Below are 6,202 nucleotides of genomic sequence, written 5' to 3' on the forward strand. Positions count from 1 at the left end.
TTATTATTATTATTATTATTATTATTATTATTATTGCTTTAAGTAGTTTAATAGTTTTAGTGCCAGATGTTGTTTTTTGAGAGGCTTTTACACCCTGCAGAGATAACACAATAACTAAAAGATTACATTTTGCATTAACATAAAAAGAATCAAGATTTAACCCCGGCCTACTGAGCATCACCAGAAAGATGTCTACAAGCAACCAGGATTCTCTGTATTAAGCATTTCAATCCCGTGTTTAGTAGAGTAGTAGACAGTGTTACAAGTCGGAAAAACAAAACTCAGACAGTGAGGGAGAGAGGAAGTCAGAAGAAAAGAAGTGCCTGTACAAAATGCACAGGAATACATTAAAAACAGGATGCAAACCAGAGTGAGCTGACGTTTCGGTCTGTGTTTTCCTGCTTTATCAAGCCTTCCTTTTCCTTTCTCTTCTGCGGTAGGCTGGCCCCTGTGATGCCACGTTGTCACAACTGTTATAGTGTGGCGAAGTGATCTGTGCCTTCAGCTTCTCCGAATCATAGAGCGATAAGAGAGAGAGAGAAATAAAGCCATGGAGACAAAGAGTTGAAGCAGAGGAAAAACAATCTAGAAATAACATGCTGTTTTTAATAAACGTACAGTACGTTACTAGGAAGAGGTGGTAACATTTAATGAATGTACTCTTAATGAACTGATGCATTTGGTTTAAATGTAGCCGTGTATCAGGTGGGTGGAGGTGTTGTAGCAGACACCAGAAACAGAAAAGGAAGGGAGGTCCGAGTGGACCTGCAAATGGAAAGAGGCAAAAACAATGTGGGAAAGACAAAGGTGGAGGGAGGACAACAAAAAAGTCTGAATGTGTTTCAGTAGACTTAAAGTTACTGACCTGGAAGGACTTCAACATGGCAACTCTCAGCCAGAGGCCATGACTGTGTACGTGTTTGTGTGTTTGTGCGAGAGAGAGTGTGTATTTGATCATAGTGTGAGAAGCCAACAACCTGCAGGTCTTTTCCACACACAAACCCACATGTGCAGGCATGGACACACACATCTGAAAGATTTAACCACTGCTGTCTTCCTCACGCTCCCTGCGACAGGTTCGCACTTCTTCAGAAAATTTATATTATAGATATTAAAGAATAAATTAAATGAACAGACAGTTCCTGTATTAAGCATAACCACATGACTGCACACCTATAGTGAAGGATCACACTGCTCACACATCAACCAGGAGGATGCCAATAATACCAATTCAAAATACAACATTGCATTTTGATATTACTACATGTACTATATTTCTCATTGGCACTTTATTACGACATTATTGCATTTCCAGTTGTATGGTGTGCTTTCACACTGTCGCGCAACATTTTGCACATGCATTTGTCTGCATTCATTTCCTGCAAAGACTCACCAACACTATTGCAAGGAACATTGTTTTGTTTGTTTTCATGGTTGGAAAGTTAACATGCACCCTATGCAGTGGGTGTACTAAAAAATCACAAGCCTACGTTTTTAAACAACCTGCATTTCTTGATTATGTTTCCCTTTTTCTTAATGCCAAGCTTTTACGACCTTTGGTTTGATTATGCAGTTTGTAAAGCATTTCACATTCCCTTTTGCTACACTCAAGGAAGTTACAATGTCGTCCATTAGCACAGGAATATAAATGCAAATTCTTGCAATGGTATTTGCATACCATCCCAAGGCACGTTACCATAAAACTGCAGTCGGACATTTCTCATCAGCTCCAAGAAAAGTGAAAGGACGACAAAGAGCTGCTAAAATGTGTGATTGTTGTTTGTATATATTTCGTATAGAATAATATGAAATAAAACATGGCTTATTATTAATAGTAACGGAGTATAGAGCACAATGAAGAATACATATCTATAATTAAAGGTAAAGCCAGATTAACTTGGACCACCTCTAGGCTGTAACCCTCATGTTGCACGTTGTAGCATTCCCTGAGTATTCCGGGCACTAGAAGTCACATCACCGTCGCTTTGAAAGCAATGAGCGCCGCATTGTTGGAATATGTTACGCTTTTCAAAATAAATGCAGGGAAAACTTCTGATCACCTGTTAATTCACCAAAACATATCAGCAGATGCAAGTATTTATGATTCAAGGGTGGATTTTAAATTAATGACTGCATCTTATATGATTGCTTCTCATATCAACCAAAGAGCATTTAGAAGCGCAATGTGCGTTTGAACATAAGGTCGAGGCAAAATAAACTGTAAAGTTGACTTTCATCAGCCTTCAACTTCATTGCCTCTTTGTCACTCTGTTTCTCTCTCCCTCTCTGTGTGGATTATACATGTGGCGGTGATGAAAGCCTCTATCAGATCTGATTTTATCAGACTAGCATCATTATTAGATGAGCACAGACTCATTTCAGCTAGTAGCCTTCTCTAGTCTGTTCACACCAATGCAACATTCATGTGTATGTGTGTGTGTGTATCTGGCTATCTTGTAGCGCACTCAGTGAGCTGATATCTCACGACACCTGCACTCACATCACCTGAGCCCTCAAGAGGGATGTGTGTTTGCATGTGTGTGTGTGTGTGTGTGTGTGTTGAAATATTGAACATTGCTGCAGACTCCCCTCCAGCATGAGAGATTGGAGTGTGACTTTCAGATGTGGGACAGCTCTTTTATCTGCAGTGGATTTTTGTTGCTCGGACTGCTGCTTTGCTTTACTGTAGGGACACAATTCAAAAACTAGAATGAAAATATGCTCAAAACAAAACACTCTATTTTCGTACCATATCTTATCACATCTTACCAGGTCAATGTGAAAAATCCCATTTCATTTTTTGGACTATAACTGTCTGCAGAGTGTCACAATATGCAACTAGCAACGTCCAAATCGTGTGTTATCTATTACTAAGAGCATAATCAGCTTTTCTAATGCTTAACATTTTGGTAGCACTTTACATGCCACCACGGTAACAAGATGGTAATAGTGGTGTAACAGTGTGAAAATAAAGAGGTAATGTTAAGGTAATAACATAACCAATGCCATAACTGGGTAATGCATCCCAGATGTAATACCAGGGTGATAAAAGGTTACAGATATAATAACTTCCAATTAGCAAACTAGGAATGGTTTGATGATAACCATATATATAGCTGGGTAATGGTAATATAGTTATGTAATCTTTGAAGTTCAAAACGTCAAATCCAGTTCAGAAATTTAAAAGCAATAGACACCATCCTCTTTAACCAAGACATACAGCAAATTCCACTAGTCACACAGTTCCCATCAGTTAATGGCTCTGTTGACTACTATAATTCCAGTCTTTACAATATCCTTGAGTTACATGCACCAATCAAAACTAAAACAGTTACCTTCTCCAGGTCAGCACCTTGGTACACAACAGAGCTCCGTAGGCTGAAAACAACTGGTCGTGCCCTGGAACGGAAATTCATCTCCAGTGGTTTACATGTATATAAACAGGCCTACCGTGAACACCAAAAATCATACTCTAAATTACTCACCACAGCCAGGTCTCAATATCTTTCACAAAAAATCTCAAACTGCACTGGTAATTCTAAACAGTTGTTTGCATCAATAACCTCTCTTCTCAAAGCTCCTACATGTGGACCTGCTGACACCAGTATAGGTCAGTGCAATAGGTTCATGGACTTTTTCACCAACAAGGTGGCTTCAATCCGGTCAAACCTCTCTGCCACTGTTTCACCCTCCTCCAAAATTAGTCTCACAAACCCGCTCAACACATTTTCCGTTTTCAGGGATCTCAAAGACAGAAGTGGAGACGATCATAAAGTGTATGAGAACCTCCACATGCTCACTGGACCTCTCCCACATCCTTATTAAAATCCAATATCACAGCCATCAGTCCATGATCACGAAATCCTCAACAGTCGCTCAAATCCGGTCCGGTTCCTCAGCTCTCAAAACTGCAGTCATCCGCCCCATCTGAAAAAGCCGTCACTCGACCCTGACATCCTGGCTCACTACAGACCCATTTCAAACCTGCCGTTTTGTCTAAAATCCTGGAAAAAGTGTAGCCAACTACACAATCACCTATATCCATACACTATATGAAAAATTTCAGTCGGTTTGAGCAGCACACAGCACTGGACAGCCCTGGTACGGTCATGAATGACCTACATAGACTGCTGACCAAGGTCACCATCTCTCCTCCTCCTATTGGATCTGTCGGCCGCCTTTGACACCGTGGATCACAAAATCTTGCTCCACCGTCTCCAGTCTGTGGTAGGACTCTCTTGGACTACACTAAGTTGGTCCAGTCCTACCTCACAGGCAGGACGAGCATGTGGCTCTAGGTCAGTCCCAATCATCACCCCACACAGTCAGTTGTGGAGTGCCACAAGGGTCGTCCTCGCCCCAACCTTTCAACATATATTACTACCCCTTGGCACATCATCCATAAACACAAGTCATTCCACTGTATGCAGACGATACTCAACTATACATAAAAATGGACTCACACCCCTCAGTCTTACCGTCTGCACTTCAGGTTTGCCTGGAGGAGATAAGGGCATGGATGTCTGACAACTTCTCATTAAATAGCAGCCAAAACCGAAGCCATCCTGATCGGTACCCCACACAAACCCGTCCTCCTCCCTCAGCAGTATATCCATTTGGTCATACATCGCCCTGTTACCTCTGTCACAAACCTTGGAGTCAGACTAGACTCAAATCTACATTTGACACCACATCCGCCACCTTTGTAAGGTCTCCTTCCTTACCTCAAAAACATTGCCAAACTGCCCCCCCCCCCCCCCCAACTCGCCCCGCTGAGCGTCTACCCTCTGCCCAGGCTGACTCACTTGTGCCCTTGCTACCGTGGACCCCTGCCAGGAGCCTGCAAAAACTCCAACATATTCAAATTGCGCTGCCCGGGTCCTGACGAGGAGGCGCAAAATGATCACATCACCCCGGTCTGAAATCCCTCCACTGGCTGCCCATTAAACAAAGAATTCAATTCAAAATCTGTCTACTTACCCACCAGTGCATTCATGGAACGCCCTACCACCTCAGTGAACTCCTCACCCCACACACCACCTCACGAAACCTCGCTCCTCCATCTCACACTATCGCCTGTCCAACCTAGGACTAAACTGTCCAATGGGAGACAGGGCTTTCCAGGCAGTCGCCCCTCGGTTCTGGAACGCCCTCCCAGAGTCCCTGAGGGCCACAAACTGTGGAGATTTTTAAGAAGGGCTAAAGACACTATTATTCAAAAGGCCTTTTAAACAGTCACTGTTATTTTAGTTCTATGGTGTTTATTATTGCTTGTAAATTGTTATCGTACTCTGGAAACTGTTTTAAACTCCCTATTACTGTAGCCCTTTGAGATTCCTTGTGAAATGTAAAGGGCATTATAAATAAAATGTATTATTATTATTATTATAATATTTTTCTTAAGAATACATTTTCTTTAATATTTCTATCGCCACAATAAAATAGAGGTACTAGGTAGGTCATTTGTAATGCTCCCAAAGGAATATGTCATATTGAATAAAAATTACATTCTACTGAAGACATGGTCCCTGTAAGAATTTGGTCTAAAGACAGTCAGGGGTAATAATTCATGTAAAGACATGTTGCTGTTTTCAGTGTTGTGAACACCTGAAACAAAATTCATTTCCATTCTTGTATTTGGGGAAGCAGAAATCTTAGAGATAGACCTCTCAAAACTCCAATGTCTAAAACCCAAACTTACTACTACTTACTATGGCTGGATACCAGGGAAAGAAAATATGTGATGTGATAGTTTGGATTAACACACCCTTTAATACATGCATTAAGATAACATGATGTGTTGTTGGATTTTAGTATTGTAAGGTACTGTAGACACAGTTTCCTATGTCCCTGCTGGAGAAACTAGTGCCACAGACATGGCAACAAGGGCCCAAACACTGCAGAATCCGCTAACTTTTTCTCTCTCTGTCTGACTTTTTCTACAAGTGAAAACAAAGTAGACTTTATATAGGCACATCAAAACACAACACTCCACCCCCACACACACCCCACCCACCCAATTCACCCACACAGTGCACACTCTCACACTATTGCCTGGAGTGTGCAGGGGAGCAGGCAGGAATGTCACAGCTATTACAAATCCTGTTGTCTCTGTCTCTGGGACCAAAAGCAGCCACCCAATTAACCTTTTGGCTGAAGACACACACACACACACACACACACACACACACACACACACACA

At 41.7% G+C, this 6,202-nt stretch overlaps 1 protein-coding gene and 1 long non-coding RNA gene across 3 annotated transcripts in view; one reads left to right on the forward strand and one right to left on the reverse strand.

Annotated features, from left to right (window-relative positions):
- The window catches only part of LOC116695277 (uncharacterized), a 23,133-nt gene extending 18,114 nt beyond the window's left edge, over nt 1–5,019 (reverse strand). Inside the window, exons 1-2 of the long non-coding RNA XR_004333409.1 lie at nt 5,009–5,019; nt 3,460–3,470 (exon numbers count right to left, since the gene is read on the reverse strand). This is a non-coding gene — a long non-coding RNA (uncharacterized LOC116695277). The remainder of the gene's footprint in view (nt 1–3,459; nt 3,471–5,008) is intronic.
- nlgn1 (neuroligin 1) overlaps nt 1–6,202 on the forward strand; it is a 405,821-nt gene that overhangs the window by 351,696 nt on the left and 47,923 nt on the right. The gene's annotated exons all lie outside the window — the stretch shown is intronic.

This window comes from Etheostoma spectabile, chromosome 9 (genome assembly GCF_008692095.1).
Source record: "Etheostoma spectabile isolate EspeVRDwgs_2016 chromosome 9, UIUC_Espe_1.0, whole genome shotgun sequence".
Taxonomy (NCBI): Eukaryota; Metazoa; Chordata; class Actinopteri; order Perciformes; family Percidae; genus Etheostoma; species Etheostoma spectabile.